Genomic DNA, 22,754 nt, shown 5'->3' on the forward strand with positions numbered 1-22,754 from the left:
CTCCATGCTTACTCCTGGCCATATGAAGGAGGAAATGGGCACTGCCACCTGCTCTGCACCTGATCCCAGCTTGGTGAAGGTGGGGTGAGCATTGCTTCTTGCTCCACTCTTGATCCTAGCCAGGTGAAAATGGGGGGCAGGCATTGCCAACTGCTCCGTGCTTGATCCCAGCCACGTGAAGGGGGGATGGGCACTGCCACCTGCTCTGAACCTGATCCCGTCCAGGTGAAGGTGGGATGAGCATTGCCGCCTGCTCCACTCCTGATCTCAATGTAGGCTTCCTACCACAGCATGCTCTCTGGAGGCACGGACTGCCTTGTCTGGGCTTCCCTCCACAGCAGCGCCCTCTGGTGGTGCACCAGGGTAGGAAGTAAGTTGTCTTGAATATGCTTAGCCTTTTATATAGTAGGATAAGGGGTGCCACGTAAGAGATGTGTATTTGACCTGTGGTAAAACAGTGATCAATGCGGCTACATGCCTGTGAAAGTTTTTATTTTCTAGTTTTTGGTCTAACCCAGCCCAGAGGAACAGCAGTACCTGATGGATGTGAGGGATTTGAGACCTTTCCTCCCACACCAACAAAAACAACTACTACAGGGGGCTTCAGATTCTAGAAGTTAAGAGTCTCATGAATAACAGAATACCCTATTAAGCATCACTATTCAGTTTCCATGTAATTGGCTGAAGGTCTGGATGTAGCATCAGCCTCTAAGATATTAACTGTGGAACTACAGATCAGGCTATAGATGGTTTCTCCAGCAACACTCAACTAGCCTGGGAAACAATGGCCTGTATGGCTATTAGGAAGAAATTAACATTGCTCCCTCTTCCTTGAGTTTTTTTTTTTAAATGAGCCTGGCAAGGAGGAGAAACAAACGAAAGGCATACATCAAGCCTAGTTGTCTTGGGGGAAGGAGTAATACATCCATCTGTTCTGCTCCTGGGATGCAGAACCTGGAGAAGAACATCTGGGTCTTGTGATTACGATCAGAAGGGAGACTTATGGATCCAATTGGCTTCCAGAATGCCCTGCGGGATCCGTAGTCCCCTGGCGGTTCATTGGATGAGCTGGTAGGGGACTGGCATGACCGCCTCTCGAAAGCTATCAACGAAATCGCTCCCCGTCGCCCTTTCCGTTGCCGCCTCAGACTGGCTCCCTGGTATACAGAGGAACTACGTCTGATGAAGCGGGAACTGAGACGGCTAGAGCGAGTGTGGCGGCGGAATTGGGGCAAAGAGGCAAGAACATCTAGAGCATTTATGAAAGCCTATGAGGTGGCTGTGAAGGCGACAGAGAAGGAATACTTTGACATCTCCATAGTGCCTGCAAGCTCACGCCCGGCAAAATTGTTCCAGGTAGTTCAGTCCTTGGTTTCCCTATCGCAGGGAGACCGTCAAATTGGAAATTTGGCTATTAGCTGTGAGGTTTTGGGGAGCTTTCTTGCAGACAAAATCTTGTCCCTCCATCACGATCTGCCTGCCACGATTGATACAGTAAGGAAACTCGAGGCCCCTTGGCCATTTTCCAGCCCATTTTTGGATCACTTCAGCCTGGTCTCCCGGGAGGTGGACAGGATCCTGCAGCTGATGAGGCCCACTATGTGGTCCCTGGACCCCTGCCCGTCGTGGCTGTTGAAAGCCAGTGCCGATGGCTTGGGGGCCCAATTGGAGGTCATTATTAATACATGATTGAGCTTTGCGGTTTTTCCCGGGGTGCTAAAGGAAGCAGTAGTTAGACCTCTATTGAAAAAAACATCTTTGGACCCCACTGACCTGTCCAGTTACCACCCAGTATCGAACTTCCCGTTCATGGGAAAGGTGATTGAGCGGACGGTGGTGGATCAGCTACAGGTGTTCCTGGAAGAGACCTCTGTCCTGGACCCATACCAGGCCGGGTTACGTTCAGGTCATGGAACAGAGACAGTGTTGGTTGCCCTCATGGACGAGCTCCGTAGGCACCTGGATCGGGGCGGGGCGGCGCTGCTTATCTTGTTCAACCTTTCAGCAGCATTCAACATGGTCGACCATGAGTTGTTGGCCCACCGCCTTGCCAATGTGGGGATTCGTGGGACAGCCTTGCAGTGGCTTGTCTCTTTTCTCCATGGTCGGGGACAGAGGGTGGCGCTGGGGGAGAGACTGTCCGCACGCCAACCTTTCGAGTGCGGCGTCCCACAGGGGGCGATACTCTCTCCCCTGTTGTTCAATCTTTATATGTGCCTCCTCGCCCAGTTGATGCAGAGTTTTGGACTGGGTTGTCATCAATATGCAGATGACATCCAGTTGTATCTGTTGATGGGCGGCCGACCCGACTCTGCCCCTGACACCCTGTTGAGAGCTCTGGAAGCCATGTCTGGGTGGGTAGAACAGAGAAGGCTGAAGTTGAATCCCACAAAGACGGATGTCCTGTACTTGGGGCATGGGCTGTCAGATGCAGGGATCCTTCACCCAACCTTTGGGAGGACACCACTTGTGCCTGTACCATTGGTTAGGAGTTTGGGCGTGATTTTGGATTCCTCCTTGTCTATGGAGGGCCAGATCATGGCTGTGGCTCAGGCGGCCTTTTTCCACCTTCGGTGGGCCTGGCAACTGGCGCCCTACCTCTCGGCCCAGGACCTAACGACAGGGATCCATGTAATGGTCACCTCTAGGTCAGACTACTGTAACTCGCTCTGTGCAGGACTGCCCTTGGGCTTGATCCGGAGACTTCAATGGGTCCAGAATGCTGCTGCACGTGTCCTAACTGGAGCTTCATGTAGGACACACATTACACCTATCTTGCAGCAGCTTCACTGGCTCACAGTAGAATTCTGGATCCGGTTCAAGGTGTTGGTTTTGATCTATAAAGCCCTAAACGGACTGGGACCAGCATACCTAAGAGACCGTCTCTCCCTGTATGTGGCCCAGAGAGCACTTCATTCAACCGGAAAACATCTACTGATGGTCCCTGGCCCTAGGGAGGCTCGGCTCGCCTCCACCAGGGCCAGGGCCTTTTCAGTCCTGGCCCCAACCTGGTGGAACTCTCTGTCTCAGGACACTCAGGCCCACCAGGATCTTGTATCATTTAGGCAGGCCTGTAAGATGGAGATGTTCCACCAGGCATATGGTGGAGGCTAATTTTAGTCCATCATTGCCAAGCCTTCCACCGGTCTCCCTCTACAAGGGGTATGGAGAGTGCACTCACACTGGCTGCCCCAAAAGGGGTACAGTATTTTATCTGCTGCTGTTTTTATGATTGATTTTAAGTTGTATTTTAATCAATGTTGTACCTCACCCTGAGACCGCTTGCAGGGAGGGAGGGTTAAAAATAAATAAACAAACCCAGCCATCTCATTGACTGACTGAATCTCTGTTTCTCTAGTTTTAAGGAACACTCAATCTGGTCTACCCATTGGTGACTGAGCCAATCCACCTGGATGTTGTGTTACCCTCATAGTATGTTCTGCTGAGATAGACAAGTGTGCCTCTGCCTAAATCACAGGAACAGTTGCTTCACTTAATGGACCGAGAGACTTAGTCATGTTTTATGTGAGCTTCTGCTGCAATTTTGCCCACCCTCAACGTTATGTAAGAATGGTGTATCATTTCTGCTATAGCCAATTTTTACTGTTTCTCTTGTCAGTCTGGTCCTAGACTCCCCCAGACAAAGGCTTCTTGGTGAAGGGCTCTCCTAGCTGTCAGTGTGGCATTCGCTCCTGGATTATATAGACTTTTCCCTTTGTAGAGATTGAGTCTTCTGGTCCACCATTTCAAGTTCAATCATATGTTCACCAAGATCTTGATTGGCCAATAGCATTTCTCCATGATGCTGAACTGAAATTTACATAGGCACCACTGAAGGAGTCTGTACTGGAACCTCATTCAGGGGAAGAAGTTGATGCAAGTGATTAGTGAGCCCTGAAGCTAAGCTAGGAATACTGACTTAGACCCTGTAGCATACAATAGGGTGTTCATTATTTTCTGCATTTTCAGCTCCCAGGTGAAGCATATGCTGAGTGGGACAAGATTCCTTTCCACAATGATGAATTGTCTCTCAAACACTGTACTGTTTCACACATCTTCCTATTCTTGCTCCTTGGTCTTCCCTAGGGAAGATTATGTTGATGCAAGCTGACAAACATGAGGAATTTCCTGTGCCAGTTCCCTTTCTTTTCAGAGACTGTTAAAAATATGAAGTACATGCCAAATGATGTTTTGTGAGATGGTAGTAGCTCTATTGTTGAGGTGGTGTCCCACAGCTTGCAAGTGTTATGATCAGATCCTTACGTTTTATGAAAGAAACAGGTCTGTCCTGTTTTGAATTTGCAGTGAAGCACAAAACTCCACTACCTGAAGGTAAGTACAGCACATCAGCAGATTGAAGAATAAAGAAATTCACACCTTGATCATGTCAAACCAATGTGTCAACCCAGTAGGGAATCAACAGACATCTTCCCAAACATGCTACCTCTCACTTCTTTGCACTCCATACCATGTTTTGCACCTCATATCATTTGGGGATATGTGCAAAACACACTTTGAACTTAATGGGAAAGTTTATTCATCAAAGTCTCCTTTTGCAAGATCTTTCAATGGGCACCACCCTTTTTAATTAGCCTGAAATGGTTAATGGAAGCCCTGTCATCACTGTTACCCAGGGCTTCCACAGTGGATCTGAGAAGTCCTAGAACAGAGCTCCCCGATCTTTTTGAGCCTGTAGGCACCTTTGGAATCTTGACACAGAATGATAGTTACAACCACAAAACAGCTGCCACAGAAGGCAGAGTCAATCATGAAGTGAGGTCACTTTTATTTATTTAAAATTTATATTCCACCTTGCTGCCCCCATAAGGGCCACCAAGGCAGCTAAAAAGTTAAAACATAATAATAAAATCACATTTTAAAATGATGAAAAGCAACCAAAACAACAATGCATCAATAAAATAATTAAACCAGAGCTAAAAACATACAGACACACAAAAACATCAATTAAAACATTGGGCATGAAGAAGGGATCACTGAAGAAATGCCAAACAGAACACAAATTCTTCACCCACTCACAGAATATGACAAGGGGACACAAATCTCCCTGGGGAGAGAGTTCCAGAGTTTTGGTGCCATGACCAAGAAGGCCCTCTCCTGGGTCACCACCCAGGTGCACCCTAAACAGGGCCTCCAAAAATGATTGCAATTGTCTGGTAGGTTATGCATACCACTAATAGTAACTCTTCAACATTTCAGGCAGAAGCTCTGTTTAACAGGATCTTTTCAAATGAGTATACTATTTTAAAATATTTTCTTGCATACACGCATCTTACCTTCAGCCCCAGTGAAAAACCTTCTGTTGCAGAGGCTAAACAACTTTTTAAAAACCAGCACACCTAATAAGATTCCCAGTGGCCAATCAGAAACCTGGCTGGGCAAAAGACCTGCCTGGCTCTACCCACTTTCTGAAAACAGGTGCCATGAGGTCCATGAGCACCATTTTGCAGACTTTTGCCCAAACAAGCAAGCGTTTGTCAACATCAGCTCTTGCCAAGTCCAGACATCTTGGGGCAGGAGGCGGGGGGATTCATCTTCCAAGGCAATATTCTGAAAATCATGAAGTGTTCAGGCAGCTAGAAACTATGTTCTGGAGTCTAAAAGCCCAGTAACAGCCCAATACCACTCCTCAGCCCAAACAAAGAATTATCTTGGCCACAGTGCTCCTTAGCCAGGTTACCATAGAAAAAGCTGAGGTATAGCCTGGCTCAAACCCAAGTTCTGCTGTCCCCCCACTTTGTATGTCTGCAGCAACTCCCAAGGGCCATGAGGACCAGCCTTTGATGAGAAGCCTTGTGAGAATTTGTCCAAACTATATCCAATTTCTGTGCCAGAAATTCCCTCCCCCACCACCTTGTTCCCTGCCTCTAGAATAAGGCCCTCTTTCCTGCATGGGGGTTCTCTTCTTTTTCCTATTTTGGAGAAAAGCTGCTGCCTCCCTTCTTCCTCAGGAGAAAAGTAGCCATCTGAAGCATGGGCTTCCATTGCATCAGCTGAAGCAACAGGCCAAAGTGAAAGAGAAAAACTTTTAAAAACAGATTAGAAGAAAAGAGATAGAGTATGGAAGCTAAATAAGAGGTAAGAGGTTTGAGGGCCAAACATCTTGCACTTCCTTGCTAAGCAAGGAATGAACCGAGGAATGAGTGATCCCACCAGAGTCAGGAAACTGAAGTTAGATCCTGCTTCCTCAGCTTTTTTTGCTACCACTCCATCAGCTGAACTTATCCATATGACCCCAAAAAGGGAATCAGAACCAATCAGCAATTTGGCTTTTAGCTGTGATTTTATTTTATTACAAGCTTCTGTGCTGATAAAAACTCTGATCTGGGAAAATCGGATGCCAATTTGTCAACAGATGTGCAAGATACGTCTGCAGCACTTTCTGTTCCAAATTGTATGAATCACTTGGTTTCTTTGAATACTGTTAACATTTTTAAAGAGGGTTAAATTCATTACCTGCAGCTTGGATCCATGCCCTTCACGGTTCATAAAATACTGTAAGAAGTCACTGACATGGTTCCACTGGTAACTTCTGTGGACAGAAGGGATTTCCATCAGCAGAGCACAACTTGCTCACCTTCCTCTCCCTCCCACGGCAACCCAAAATGCTCTTCAAAATGCTATTCCTGGGCAAGGGGAACCACAGGAACAGTTGAAAGAGTCAGAGGTCTGCCATGGGATGGGCAAATCAACCAAAATCACTATTTCTTGTATCCAAGGAAACCCTCTGTTAGATCTAACATACACGTACAATTATTGGAAGGATGAACTCCTCTCTAGCAGTCTTCCAGAAACCACTAAAATAGATCATGATCAGATGGTTGGCAGGGGAGGGGGACGTACACTGATACTGCAAGGCTTGACCAGTTTCTAATTAACCTTTTTGGAATAAAGCACCAAGTGTGCTGTGGCTGAGGAGTATTTCAGTCTGGCTTTCAGGATAGAGACAGCTTTAGAAGTTCTGGCACATGACCAGTTTACAGGTATAAGTCAGTGTTGTGGGATTTGTCTTGAGGAGTTCCACAGATATTCATGTTTTATCCTATGTTGGTTATTATTTTTATGAGATCCTTAAGTGAGAGCATCCTTATATTTGGAATTTCTTGTCAACAGTACAGAGATGACACAGTTATACATAACATTAAATAGCAGATGTTGCTATTTCAGTACTAGTTCAGAACTTGAATGCAGTGGTCAACTGAAAGAGTAAACTGAAGCTGAATTATGACAAAATGAAGATAATGCATCTGCTAGAGAGGGATCTGCACACTGGAGGATGTTCATCTTTTTTGAGAGACCATGTAAAGAGCTTAGGTATTTCTACTTGACACAGCTCTCTTGTTTAAAAGAGCAGACGTCTACAATGACTAAACATTTATTTTCTCAATTACATTTAGCCCAAAGGCTTTCACCCTGTTCAGAGACTGCTGACCTGGTAATATTAATCAATGCTACAGTTAGAAATGTGAACGCTCAGGGAGAAAAAAATGGGAAATTTTTTTTTAAAAAATGTGTTTCCCCCCATATTTTAGTTTTTCCAAAAGAAAAAAAGTTAAGAATTTTTGTTTAAATATAAATAATTTGAGCAACAATTAATATGCTATGCATTTCATAACACATGAAAGAGTTCACTGTTTTCAATGTTATAAAATTTAGCTTAATATCCAAACATACTAGTAGTTTTAGCTATTGTGACTATGAGAGTTTATACAAATAAAATATTTTTTGTTCACTGCAGAAATAGTTTCTACCTTCAACTTCTATTTTTCCTGCGTCTCATATGGCAAAATTTAAATTCCATAAATACGCCAAACAGTACAATTTTACATGCTAGCTTGTTATTAATAATATGTTTTACTTGTTAAATCAGTAAAGGAAGTTAAGGTATGATAGGAAATTATTGCATATATTTCCTTTTCTTCTTTAAAGGAAGATTTTTCCCCCTTGGCTTCAAAATTTCCAATCTCTCGCTACAGTGGACTCAAGAGTAGGCTACTGTAATGTGCTCTACATGGGGCTGCCCTTGAATACAAAACAAGGTACAAGGTAAACATTCTTATTGATATGGCCCCATTGCCTCACTCAATGACCTCATGCTTGGAGGAAAAAAATGAAGAATCAAAGCATTTCTTCTCCTTCCCAAAGTACACCCCCCTCCAAAAACCATAGTTGCATTTTGACAAATGCTCACCTTTGCAAAGGAACATAATTTCACTTCACTTCCACATTTGCTAAGCAATGTTACTTTTAATGTATCCTTTTAAAACAGAGTAGGGGGAATCAAAGAGAACCATTTTTTATTCAAGCACTTAAATACTCTTTCTGCTTCTGTTACAGACATTACTTGATTTAAACAGAGAGAGCAAGTTAACATAAATTGCTTTATTGCTGGTAGATACTTGGGATGTTCTGTAAAGCAAAAGCACACAAACTGTTATTGTTATTGATCTCCCATCCCCCTTTAATGTAGCCACAAATAAAACTAAATATGGGAATAAGCCTGACTCTTGATTTCCTGTTTTGGAAATCATCCAAAATAAAGTTACAAAGCCGTCTCCAGACTGCTACTGAAGTATTGTCTGATCAACATCCTCTAATATCAGGTAGATTAAATGAGCGTACAACACTTTACCAACCAACTACTTCAGAACTCTAACATTCTTTAAAGAAGATTGTTTTACACTAAAATGTAAATTCAAAACTTTGTACTGGAATAAGACTTTACTCCATCCCGTTTCCCACCTTTACTTACATAACCCATCTATCCCAGCAAGCTTGAGATCCAAGACAAAGTTCCCACATTCTAAAATCACAAAACATTTTGGGGGGAAAAACAGTTATTATTCTCATTATTTCGAAGATTTTTTCTGCAGCTCATATTTTTGAAAAATTTCTTGAGATGGCAGCAGATAAAAATTTAAACTGTTTCAGATCTTTGTTTTCAGATTTCTGAAATCTAAGGTCTATTTGTCTTAATCCATGTCCCACACAGTTGACTGTATTTAACCTACACTATGCAATCTGCCTAGAGTATCAGTAAGAAAGGTAGGCTATAAATAATGTAAATAACAAATAATAGATCAAGATACAGAAATGGAAGACAAAAAGTTTTATACCAAGAATCATTCTGGGGTATCTATAATCACTTGCCCTGACCTGGATAGCCCAGGTGAGCATGGTCTCGCCAGATCTCAGAAGCCAAGCAGGGTCAGCCTTGGTTAGTACTTGGATGGGAGACCTCCAAAGAAGACCAGGGTTGCAGAAGCAGGCAATGGCAAAGCACCTCTGATAGTCTCTTGTCATGAAAACCCCACCAGAGGCCGCCATAAGTCAGCTATGACTTGAGGGTACTCTACCACCACCATAATCACCCCAGATAACCTTCAATATGCCTTTCACAATGACTTAAAAGTCATTTTTATTTTAAATGACCACCCACGCAGCATGACAGGGTGGATAAAAATCAATGATTTTTTTAAAAAAATCAAAAAAATCAATTTTTTTTATTTAAATTGGATTTTTTAAAATAAAATGCTTTTTGAGGAAAATATATTACCATCCAAAGGTTATTCCATCATGAAATAAAGATTAGTTTTTAATTATGTAGAATAAGGCTGTATATGTTTAAATTTTTTGGTAAATAAATTCCATTAATCCATTCACAATGTCATGCTCTTCCAGAGGTTTTTGTAAGATTATTGGGCAGTTTCTCTGCCTACAAGATATTATCACAGATGCTTGGTTTTGCAGTTCTCAAAACTGAATTTGTGTCAGCTCAGCAGAGATCACATGCCTCTTCTTCACAGCAAAAATGTTATAACATGAACACAGTTGAGAAAAAGACCTTAATCCTATTGTTCTACAAACCTATGAAGACAGAATCAACCCCCTCAGTGCTAAGTTTCAAGAAGTTCAGTGAATAGAAACAATATTTTTCTGATTGTTTGGAGTGGAATAGTCTGCACAAGAAGAAACTACGTGTGAGGAGGGAGGGGCAAGCAGTACAAAATGAAAGTGAAACTTTTTGAGCACAATACTGCACAAGTCTTTGGATCTTTTGTGTGTATGACCTGAGGTTTATCACATTCTTTCCTTGGAGGAAAAAACCTATAATGGCAGCAGGCTGTAAAAGAGACCCAGTTTGGGAATACTTTAATGAAGTTCCTTTACCTATCGATAAGGCAGGCATGTACTTGCATATTAAAGTTATACCAGCAAGAATTAGTCTTTATGTAGAAAACTATGATTTAAATCAAGCCTTACTGACTAGTGATTTAAATCGTGATTTAAATCAGTTTGATTTAAATCAAATCCACCCTGCAGCATGATAAAGTTTTTGTGAGGAATCAAAATTGACAGAACATGCAAGTACATGGGTAAGGGAGAGGAAAAACAGAACAAGCAAGCAGGGGTACAAACTCAACTGACCTTACATATTTTAAGTGGTCTAGTTTGGGGTTAAAAGTGCTTTAAAGGTGGTAATGTAGGTTTGAAAAGCAACCAATATGATGCAACAAAGACACCACCTCTACAAAGAGGCAAGCAAGTACAGGATGAACATGCAGCATAAAACAACTTTGGATTTACAGAAAAATGTTGTGAATAGTTGTAGCAAAAGATTAGACAGACATTTTGAGGGAGGGCCTGTAAAACAGCCAACTCAAACTTCAAGGGAATTAGGCATGTTAATGTAAGGCCTCCCCTTCTTTTGAAGTCTTCTAGGGCAGCATATTTAAGATGGTTGCTGAATTCTAGGTTCACTATTGTGAGGTAAATCACAACAGCAGTTGTGATTTATTTTTCTTTTTAGAACCAGGTGAAGTGCTTAGTCACAGGTATGGTGAACAGGCTATAGAACAACGTAACATTAAGACCCTGACTGAGATAACTATATTCTTCTTAAACGAGTTAACGTCAGAAGCTTTTATATATAATTTAATTCAATTGCTCACAGAGAACTGAAGTGTCATTTTACCACTGAAAGGTAGTTTTCCCATCAGAAGTCATTCATGAAGTTCACTTCAAGGTAACTTGTCTTTGTCAGACTCGCACAGTCTTCACAGTTTATAACTAGTCTCCTCCTTTCTGAAGAACAGACTTAGACTAGACTCACTTATATGCAGGAGTTCTTATCTCCAGTCTTTTCTAATCTCAAGACAGACTCTTTTTATAATGTCTGCTTTCTCCCAGAGGCTGATCTTAACTGACAACTGCCTCTTCTTCCCCACAAGATTCCTTAAGATCTCTGAAAGCTGTCTTGATATAGCTGCAGCCTTCAGTCTGATCAGGCCTTCACATGGGACTGGTTGTTTCAGCAGCTAGACACCAGACTTTGCCCAGTTAAAAAATGAGGGAGGAATAAAAGTCTTCTCTCACCTGTCCCATCCAAACTGCACTTCTTTTAGTTAAGGAAGTGTATGAGGACTCACACTTCAAGTCTGGCTCATGGCAGCTTACCCTGGGATAAACTTGGTTAGCCTTAGAGATGCTACCTGATTTTTGTTTTGCCATATAACCCCCCATAATTCATAAAGATGTCCAAAAGATATAATTCTGCATATCTGTAATAGTCCATACAAAAGAACACTGAACAATTATCACAGAACTTAAATCCTTGTACTGTCTCATATATAAATTAAATCTATCACAGCAATACTAGTCTTTAATTAACCACTGATATACAGATTGTAGTAGGTTCTACTGTCCCTTGATTATATATCAGGTGTGAGGCTCTCACCCATCAGCTTCCAACAGTTATTGATGAGGCCACCTAAGAATGGTATGAAAGCAACCAGGAATCCCTCTCCATCATCGCTGCATCCTGTTCAGCTAAGGATCCCTGACAAACATTTTGTATTGAACTTAATCTGTATTAAATCTGTATTCCTTTGAGTCATTTCAAGAGCCAATTTTTAGACAAAATATAATCATTGCCTTTACTTTTGCCAATGGTTAACTGTGGCTACTATCTGCTTAACTTTGCCTTTCATATATCTAAGTAAAATAATCATGGGTCAATAAAAGTATTGTAAATATCAAAACGTTTTCCCAGAAAGGGATCAGCCATTTGTGTTGACACCAAATGTTTTATATGTGGGAAATGTTTTATATGTGGACTGTGGGAAATAGTGCTTTATTAAAGTTTTATGTTGGAAAAAAGCAAATGCTACAGGACCTCAACTGATTATTGAAGGAGTATGTGAGTGAAAAATGACAAAGAAGTTATTCCTCCATTCCACTGGCTTTCACTGCTCTTAAACAAGGGAGGGGGTTATCAGTAAACAAAATACAGGAAAACAGAATTTTAAAACTCCTAGACTCTCCAACCACATATAATCATTCACAAGTAGAACTTAAAATAAAAGTAGGGTTTAATTCAAAAGTGAGGGATAGAGAATCAAAACAGAACACACATAAAACTCATAATTAGACAACATAACTTAAAGTTGGAACCAAAGAGATAACACTCTTTTACTGACTCCTGCAAGACTTGCACATTCAGTCTTTACTGCAACTTGGCAGGCTCTGTGCTAAAGCAGATCTCCAGAAGCTGCAGTTCTCTTGAATCTTCTTCTCAGGCTACCTCCACAAGACCCAGATGGCTTCTCTCTCCCTTTTCTCCTTAAAAATTCCTTTTCCCTCAGGCCGCTCATATGGTTCTCAAGGATAAAATAACTTTTCCCCCAAACTCTAACAGAGAGCCAAATTTACCAGATTACACATTTAAGCATATAAATATCACAATTCATAAAACATTTTTTTTAAATTGTATCTTGTTGCAAGCATTTTCATGTCTATGCTGACAATAGTAACCACATTTGTGAAACTGAGCTGTCTAAGTCTCTCCCATGACAAAAGTGGTAAGCGTCTGAGATGCTGTAATTTTTTAAAAAAAATCAGAGGAAGCCCCAATTCTCCAAAAGTTGCAAAAGCAGATTTTTTTAAAAATCATTTTAACTTTGTATTTGAAACAAATACATAGATGCATGAACACAAGGGCACCCCCTCCCCCCCAAAAAGACTGATATTAAAACATTAGATATGGAACAAGCCAGTTACTGTTTCACTGAGGACATTACAGTAAAGCTCCTGCAATATTCTTGGCCAACATACTAACATTTTAAAAAGAATTTGGGTGAGTATTGTATTCAATAAAACTAGACATTTTGGAAGCAATTATTAATGTATTGTATCAATGATCGGCAGTTATCATAATTCCTAGACGAGTTACTGGCTTTCCTTAACAGTTTTTAATCTAAGATCTGTATCACCAACACTGATTTCTACAATTCAGAATCTTTCTTCGATAATCTGAAAACCAAATACCATACCACAGAGCTTTATAATCTTAATAAAGAATCATCTGAATCAGGACACATCATAATGAATCAGCCCAACTTTGCTACTGGGATTCAATTTACCCTATTTTCTAATCTTAAAAATTCTTGTCTTCCCTTATATGAATTGCAGTGCTCAGAACCAAATATTACTAATAGAAGGCAAAAAGCTAAATAAGTGATGTTCAAACCCCAATTCATATTGTAATTGGATAGCCAATAATGAGTAACATCTACCACGTTCTAAGTTCACCTTTTACCAAGGCATGTTCCAATGTAAAATAGGATTCTGTACATACAAAAGGTTAAATTATGACTATTTTTAATCTGAGTCTCAGAAAAACTGGAGCTCCAAAACCTAAGCCTTCCCAGAAGGCTCTTTATAAGACTCCACAAGACAGAAGATAAACTTCCAAAGCTCTGAAACCTGGGGCACGGCGGGGCGGGGCAGCAGTGCTATCCCTGACCTTATATGACTACATTCTGGAAACTTTTTCTCAATCCAACAACCAATGATTTATACAGAACCATTATTATTTTCACCAGCCTCCCCACAATTATTTTTTTATTTATCTTCTTCCCCTCCCCCCCATTTTTTCAACATAGGTAACGCACTCAGGCCATCCAAGATTTACTTTGATGCCTCCAATGCATCTCATGGTTGTCTCTTAAATCCCATGCCTAACACTTCCATTCAGGTTTCTAGCACTCAAAGAAAAATGCAGTTATCCTAGGCCCTTCTTATGCCCCCTTTGAGAATCATATACCCCCCTTGACAAGTCTTGATCCATATAATTTGATCTCTCTGCATAACAATTTTAACTACAAAAGAGGTAACAGCCTGACTCAGAATTGTTATTTTAGGAATAATAAAATTGTAGCTCATTATGGTAACAGACATAAAATGCAATATTCAGACAGCTACTGTTATACCAAAGACTTGTTTGCAGTTTGACCTCAGCTCTGACTATGGATAAACTTAAATGTCAATCTTGTAGAGCAGCTATTGAGTTTTTATAAAACAGAGTAATATCCCAAAATCCCAAAACAACTAAAAGGTCAAAAAATCCTTACACATTTTCTGGCCCTGAGAACAGCAGGGAAGAGTGAGAAGTTCATGCCAGCTACAATAATCAGAACAGCCTTGTTGGCCATTGTCAGAACCACCATGAGCATTTTTTACAATACTTCAAACTGATGTATGTTTCCTGCAATGGGTATTTGCTTGTAGAAAAGAGTTTCTGGTGTGGTTAATTTTCTCTCATTCATGGTGTAGCTAGCTTTGAAAATAACAGATCATGGATGTATCAGCAGCCACTCAAACTTTGTCAAGGGCAGTCATTCTTCAAGTTTGTGTCTCAAAATTGCAGTGCTGCACTGCTGTCACAGAAAAATATTATCAGCATGCTCAGACTGAACCAGAGAGCCAGTACGGTTTAGCAGTTGGAATGTCAGACTGTGATTAAGGAAACCCACATTCAAATTCCTGCTCTGCCATGAAGCTCACCGATGACCTCAGGCAACTCACCATCACAGCCTACCCTACTCCTTAGAGGGTTATTGTGAGGATAAAAGGGATGGAAGACTATGCGCATCACCCAGAGCTCTTGACAAATATGCAAATACAAAACATTAAAAACAACTGAACTGTACCTTTTCCTCAATCATTCTCTGCCATAAAGCTGAAAACCTTTTCCCTGGCACATACTGTGCAGGTCCTTTCCTTGCTACCAAACAAAGTCACTGAAAAATGCCCCTTCTCTTTGGTGAGGTGGTGGCCTTTTGACTCTACCACTACTGAAGAGCTATTCAATCACAACTAAAGTGTGGCCTCTCTTCATTAACCCTTTCTGGGCTACAGCACTACAACTGATTATAGCTGACCATCCAGAGAAGCAGTTTCCAGTCCTCTCAAAAGCTGCGCCTGTGTGCACCTAGAATATGAACAGTGTTTTGGATTTTACTAGATGTGAATTTTCAGTTATGTTTCTCTCATATGTGGCTTATAGCAAAATGTTTCACATCTGACTCCCAGGAACTTGAATACATTTTAATTTGCTACAGTAAAGTATTCTGCTTTTAACACTTCTTATGTATAACCTAGCTGAGTTTACAACAATGTTCTCTACATTTCTAGTAAACTGTACATTTTCCAAACCCAACCATTTGAGCTATATCAAAAAGGATAAATCAAGTCAGCTGCATACTTCCAAAAGAAAATCAAAATCTCAGATTCTAATATAACATGTTAGCTTAACAAATAAATGCTTCGACATTTTCAGTATACTCAATTCCTCCTTTGGTAGTACTAAAAGGACTACATCCATGACCAAAAAAGAGATGAGTACTTTCAATTTTCCATTAGTTATAACTAGCATTTTTGAAAATATTAAAGTTTATATATGTAGTATATATGCAAAATAATAATAACTGTACTTATATACTTCTCTTCTAGACAGATTAGTGCCCCACTCAGAGCAGTGAACAATTTAGTGTTATTATCCCCTCAATACAGCTGGGGAGCTGGGACTGAGAGGAGTGGCTTACCCAAGGCCACCTACTGAGCTCATGGCAGTAGTGAGATTCAAACCAACAGAGTGCTGATTCTCAGGCAATCCACTTAACCACTGTGCTACAGCAGCTCATAGTTTGCTTATATAAGCTTGCATATAAGTAAAACTCAAGAATCTAGCGACATGACCTTAAAAAACCCCCCAGCAAGGCATAAATTTTCAAGAGCGCAAGCCTATTATATGTCAGATACTAAAACACACTATACCTTGTGAAAGCTGAAGAGACATTTATTGTGCTTTAAAGTAACACTAGAACCTTAGTTTGGCTGCAACTGACTAATTGTTACTTCCATTTCTAAAATATACATACAAGTGTGACTGAATATGAGCTTCCAACTCAAAGCAGCCACCTGCTTATATCAAATTGCTGCTTTCATCCAGTAAGATTAAAATGTGTTTTGTTGTATTACTAAAATCAGGATGTAGAAATTCTAAGAAGCTGTGAGATACAGTAACACCATTTTAAAGACTCCTTTTTAAAGTTTATTTAAGAAATTTTTAAAAAATTTTAAATAGGTTTTATTAAAACTTGAATACAGAAAGTAAAGTTTACAATGTAACAAATACAGAAAAATCTTAATTTTTTAAAAATGTTAACTAAAGGAAGAAGACAATTTGATTAAATACTCCATATAAAGTAAATGTGAATGCTGTCCTGTGGCATTGTACATGGAGAGTTGAACAGACAAGATGACCCAGGTTCAAATCCCTGCTCAGCAATGAAGCTCAGCTCCATTAACCAGCATGATCGAATTTCCACCTGGCTGCTCCCTTCTCAAATGCCAACAGCCATTCTAAAGCTCAGAAGCAAAAGGAAATAAGAGCCCTTTCTGCTTCCCTGCCTACCCAGCGGAAAGGAAGCCCATTGCCAACAGTCAGTTACCCTGAAGAAGAAAAGAAGACAGCATAGTCCCTTTCACTGAACTTGATTTCATCTACTTGGAATTTAGTTAACCATATCAAGTTTCTTCTGGAAAAGAAAGGTGAGATATAAATATTTTAACTTTATCGTATTAACCTTTCACAGAAGAAGGATGACCCGGGAAACTATAGGCCAGTCAGTCTGACTTCTGTTGCTGGGAAGATATTAGAACAGATTTTAAAGGGATCAATCTGTAAGCATCTGAAGGACCGCTCAGTGATCCGGGGAAGTCAGCATGGTTTTGTCCCTAACAGATCTTGCCAGACCAACCTGGTTTCCTTCTTTGATTGAGTGACCAGCTTACTGGATCGGGGGAACTCTGTTGACGTGATTTATCTGGATTTCAGTAAAGCTTTTGATAAGGTCCCCCATGACATTCTGATGGGCAAACTGGAAGATTGTGGACTGGACTACAGGACAGTTCGGTGGATAGGGAACTGGTTAGAGGACCGCACCCAAAGAGTAGTGGTCAACGGCGTTTCATCAGATTGGAGGGAGATGTCCAGTGGGGTGCCGCAGGGCTCAGTTTTGGGCCCGGTACTTTTCAATATTTTTATCAATGATCTGGATGAAGGAGTGGAAGGGCTGCTCATTAAATTTGCTGATGATACCAAACTGGGAGGAGTAGCAAACACCCAAGAAGATAGAATTAAAATTCAACAAGACCTGAATACTCTGGAGAAGTGGGCAGCTGTGAATAGGATGCAATTCAACAAAGACAAGTGCATAGTATTACATCTGGGCCACAAAAATGAGAAGCACAAATACTGGATGGGGGATACACTTCTCAGCAGTAGTATATGTGAAAGGGATCTTGGGGTAAGAGTGGACTGTAAATGAAATATGAGCAGTCAGTGTGATGCAGTGGCAAAAAAGGCTAATTCAATCTTGGGTTGTATCAAAGGGGCCATAGTGTCGAAATCGCAGGAGGTCATAGCCCCTCTCTATACTGCCTTGGTCAGGCCGCATCCTTCAAAAAGGATGTGGCCAAAATCGAGAAGGTGCAGAGGAGAGCAACGAGGATGATCAGGGGTCTGGAAACTGAGCCTTACGAGGAAAGGCTGAGGACCTTGGGAATGTTTAGTTTGGAGAAGAGGAGGTTGAGGGGGGACATGATTGCTCTCTTTAAATATTTGAAAGGCTGTCATTTGGAGGAGGGCAAGGAGCTGTTCCAGTTGGCAGCAGAGGGTAGGACCCGAAGCAATGGGCTTAAATTACATGCACAAAGGTACTGGCTGGATATTAGGAAAAATGTTTTCATGGTCAGAGTAGTTCAAAAGTGGAATCAGCTGCCTAGGGAGGTGGTGAGCTCCCCCTCACTGGCAATTTTCAAGAAGAGGCTGGATGAATATTTGTCAGAGATGCTTTAGGCTGATCCTGCACTGGGCAGGGGATTGGACTAGATGGTCTGTATGGCCCCTTCCAACTCTATAATTCTATGATTAGTTTTTTGAGAGATGAAAATAATAAATAAGCATCATCCTGAGCTCATTGGCAAAAGGTTGTGGCCCCAACCTTAATGCAGGTTATGACTAATCTACTCAGCATGACTAATCTACTCAGCACACATTACGTGCAGCTCACAGCACACATACATGCAGACAGGAGCAGGAGAGCTTCTGGGCTTGGCTATGTCACCTACCTATCTTCCAGCCTGTTGTGCTGCATCCTGTTCTCTGGCACATTAGATCAGATACAACACTGGGAAGAGGGGAGTCTGAATACACAGTTAGGCAAACAAGAACACCATTCTCCCACACACACAAAACTTGTAGCACATGGGCAAAAAAGGTTGGTCCCCCTAGTTTAAAATTTTTACTGCAACTGGGAGACATAACTAAGCTCTATTGGAATTAGCAGTTTGGGTGAATTGCATTCAGGAAATACAAAAATCAAATCAGTTTAGTGGCGGAAGGGGTAGAAGAGTTGGTTGAGAAGGAAGGTTACAGGAAAGAATAAAAGGTATCAGTTGAAATAGTGGTGAACAAATGGAAAAGACATTAAGTAGTTCAACAATTATTCCTGAAAGATTACTGATCAGAACCCTGATCATTAAGTGTGGATTGCTATGCTTTGGTGTAGCTGCAACAAAAAGTTCATACCAGATAAATATTTGATGTTAGTTCACTTGTGGCAGTATGTTGTAAGAACTATTTTCTAATTAATGTTTATTGTTAATTGTTTAATAAATGACCACTGAATATACAGTATATTCCAAACTTGAACAAACAAATCAAGCTTATTTGATAAGAACAGTGATGGCTTCTGTTCAAGAACCTAAGAGTTAGAAAGCTCTTGGGGCCTTTACAAAAACAACTATAAAAGTTATTTACTAGATAACACCCAAGTTACAATGTGTATCAAGCTTTATTAATACAATGATAGTAAAACACATACAGAAAGAATAACATTTTATTGGACAAGCAGAATCAATGAAGAGACGCTGGATGTACAGACTTCGTTTCCCAAAAAATATACCAAGAAAAAAACTGGTTTAGATCAATTTGTCCAAGTGTTCTATCATGCTTTAATGTGTCAGACTCATCAATTCAACATAACTGAAACCAACAAGCCACATAGAAACTGTCAATCCCTATGCGTACCAACAGATTATTGCTGCTGACAAAAACAGCAACCAGAAATATAACAAGATCATCATAGACGGGCCAACTCTTCACTTCACTTCTGGATTAGCATTATTGTGCTAATTATCTGAAGGGAAAGTGAGAGGCAGTTTTGTGTAGTGGTTAGACTGTTGGTCTAGGATCTGGCAGACCCAGGTTCAAATCCCCACTCTGACAAAGAAGCTCACTGAGTAATCTTGGGCCATTCACACACTCTCAGCCTAATCTATTTTACAGTGTTGTTGTGAGGATAAAATGAAACAAAAAGAACAATGTAAACCACTTGGTGTCCCCACTGGGGAGAAAGGCATAGTTTGCAATAAAATTTTAAAAAAATAAAAATCTGAAAATTTTAGATAGGCCTTCAAACTATTATTAGTAAATGTTACCCTTTTTTTAACCTTAGAATTGTACAGATTTTTTTTTAACTCCTGAGCAGAAATGATTTTGTCTGAGGGTGGAACAATGTCTCTGGCTTAAAGACTCTGCAGCTAGACCAAGGTTAAAACTCCTGCTCAGCCAGCATTCCAGCTAAACTGGACTCCAAACCCTTAGCACCACTTCCTCTAGTTTACTTATGCAATTTTATGCTAAAATGTCCCAAGACAAAGTGGGGAGTGTGAAAAAAGTCTACCCTTTATCCCAGGCCGGGGTCTACCTGAAATCACTATGACTTTGATATGCACTTACCACATTTAAGTAGAAGGTAATAATTCTTCACTTTTTTGGTATTGTATTTGTTGCATAATGTTTTGATTTCACTGATTTGTAAAGTGTTAAAATTCTTTAAGGGATCATAATGTTCTATAGCTAAGATTTTTAAAAGCATACCAAAGGTTTACTCGTTAAACTACTTCTCTTCAGAAAATTTAATGTATTTTTAAATTTATCCTGCATCCTCTGAAAGATCATACTACAGAAAAGCATAGGAAAACACGTTCCCCTAATGAGTGGATTGTTCAAATCTATCACCAGATGTATTAGGAGAAAAACTGTTTATGTGATTTGGTTAAAAACTGTTCTAGTTTATTACCTGAACAGCGTTTCCTTCTTTAACAAATTTTGCACATTTTTTCTAACAACCCAGCAGTACACATCTGTCTACTGCTCTAGCATCAACAGAGCAAAGAAATTCATGTTTGGCTGCATAAAGTCTGTTCACTTGGCTTCACAACATTTCCTGAAAAACCTAAAACAAACCATACAGTCTTCAAGACATTAGGTTGACATACTTAATATTCGGGACCTGGTAAGAATACTATGTAAAATGTTCAAAGTATGGGAGAGCAACTTCCCTCAACCAAGAAACTTTGATTAAATTCTTATTCAAAAGTTATCTGTAAAACATTTTAAAAACAGAAAATAGCCAGTACTTATATTCCATAAAGAATATGGAAACTTGTTTGGGATAAGGCTGATCAGGCATACAAGAAGATAAAAAAATCTGAGATTAAATCAATCTTGCCTCAGCAAACCTTTCCCTCTTAAATCACTTCTCATATACTAGCCAAATCAGTACTAACCCTTCAGGTTCCATTTTCTACTGCCGCTGGCACTCCCTTTCTGGGTCTCCTCCGAATTAACAGAACTTTACTGGCAGGACCATCTACTTCACTACTGTCAAAGATTTCCACACTACAAATAACTAACTAAAAGATTCCACGTGGATCTCTGGCACCAACACATAACTCCAAACACTCAATTTACTCTGGGCCACCTATCCACACCACAGCCTCTTCCTTTTCTACAGCAAATCCCAACTGCCGCTATCCATCAGTTCCACCACGGCCAGTGTCATCCCGCTGTATCGCACTAGGGCTACGAAACTGCCCCTAACATTCCTTGGTCCTATTAGGTCTAACCTTTCCCCTACTCAACGTGCTAACCACAAGTCAGTACTTTGGTCTCCTCTCTCGCTCACCACCACCACCACCCCCGCTAATCCTGAATCCCTATTTAATCCAATAAACCACCCACCCACCCCCGATCCATGCTATCCCCAAACGGCCTTCCTTTCCTCGCCACGGTGCTGCCCTCCTGACGTTTCAGTCAACAACGAATCCCGCCGCCAATTTCCAGAGTCGCCATCCCAGGCATCCCTCCCCGCCCCCCCCCCCGGGCTCCACATTCTCCCTGCCACCGCCAACGGTACACAACCCCGGGGGGAAGCGAGGGCGGCACTGTTGTCTTTTTTGCTCAGCGCCGCCGCCCGGCCGAGAATGAGCAAAGGAAGAAGCGCCAGAGCGCCGGCAGGCCCGTGCGGGGGCGGGCACACAGCGGCGGGCTCCGGGCCCAGAAAAGGCACTGGCGGGCCGTAGAGAAGAGGCCGCCCCGTGGGGCCGCCGCCCTTCCATTGTCACCTCGGCCCTGCAGGGAAGGAAAGGAAGGGCAGGGCCGAAGAGGGGAGGAAAGAGGGCCGCCACCGGGAGGAGCCGCCTCCTCGGGCGAGCGGCGCCCGTCCGCTCCCTCCCTCCCGCTCTGGCTCCGGCTCCCGCCCGCTGGCCCGGCCCGAGTGTGTGAGTGAGCGAGCGAGTGAACGAGCGGGGCCCACTGCCCCCGCCCCTCGAGCCTCCATCTTGGATCTCAGCCTCGGAGCCCCCCTCCCTCCGCCCGCCCGGTCGCTCACCTCCGCTAGGCCAGCGCCCCCGGGAATCCTACGGTGCCACGGGAGAAGGGTCCAGGCGGGCCGGGGCCAAGCTGGGCCGGAACGAGCGAGCGGCGGTGCCGGGGGCCGCACCTCAGTAGAGCCGCAATCCTAAACCGCCATCTGGCGGCATTTCCTACCCGCCAATGGCGCAGCCGCCGCCACCGCCAGCCAGACTCCGCGCGCCTCCTGCTGGCCGCGGCCGCACACTACACCAGGTCGCCCCGCCCGTCGGCAAAGGCTCCCAAACCAGCTTTCGCGCGAAAATGTACGCGCAAGCGCGCAACTTTTCTGGCCCCGTGCACTCACCGTACACCTTTTGTCTGCGCGCGCAGCAAGTCGACCTCCAGGAGGAAGTGGTCTACGTGACATTTCCGTTCTTGCGAGAATTTGTGTAGGTGGTGCCTTCGCCATTTTCTCGCGCGCTCTCGAGAACGACGACGTATGCCTGGAGCCCTTCCCTGCTTATTGCATGGTGCGCGAGCTTCTTTGTGACTTGCGATCTCAACAGCAGGGGGAGCTGAAAGCTTGATAACAACACCCGCTGGCTACTTTATAATCTAAGGCGTTTACTGTGTGCTCTTGTTTAATACGTAAGGAAATAGGAAAATTCCGCTCACTTTTCCGAACGTTTTT

General features: G+C 42.1%; 1 protein-coding gene across 2 annotated transcripts in view; it reads right to left on the reverse strand.

Annotated features, from left to right (window-relative positions):
• Positions 1–22,389, reverse strand: part of STAG1 (stromal antigen 1) — a 319,961-nt gene extending 297,572 nt beyond the window's left edge. Inside the window, exons 1-2 of one of the 2 annotated variants that reach the window (XM_054982614.1) lie at positions 22,101–22,389; positions 6,475–6,550 (exon numbers count right to left, since the gene is read on the reverse strand). The gene's annotated coding sequence lies outside the window, so the exon portion shown is untranslated. The remainder of the gene's footprint in view (positions 1–6,474; positions 6,551–22,100) is intronic. The other variant, XM_054982615.1, reaches the window with a different exon arrangement.
• Between the last annotated feature and the right edge of the window lie 365 nt (positions 22,390–22,754).

The sequence above is a fragment of the Eublepharis macularius genome, chromosome 6, assembly GCF_028583425.1.
Source record: "Eublepharis macularius isolate TG4126 chromosome 6, MPM_Emac_v1.0, whole genome shotgun sequence".
NCBI classification, from domain to species: domain Eukaryota; kingdom Metazoa; phylum Chordata; class Lepidosauria; order Squamata; family Eublepharidae; genus Eublepharis; species Eublepharis macularius.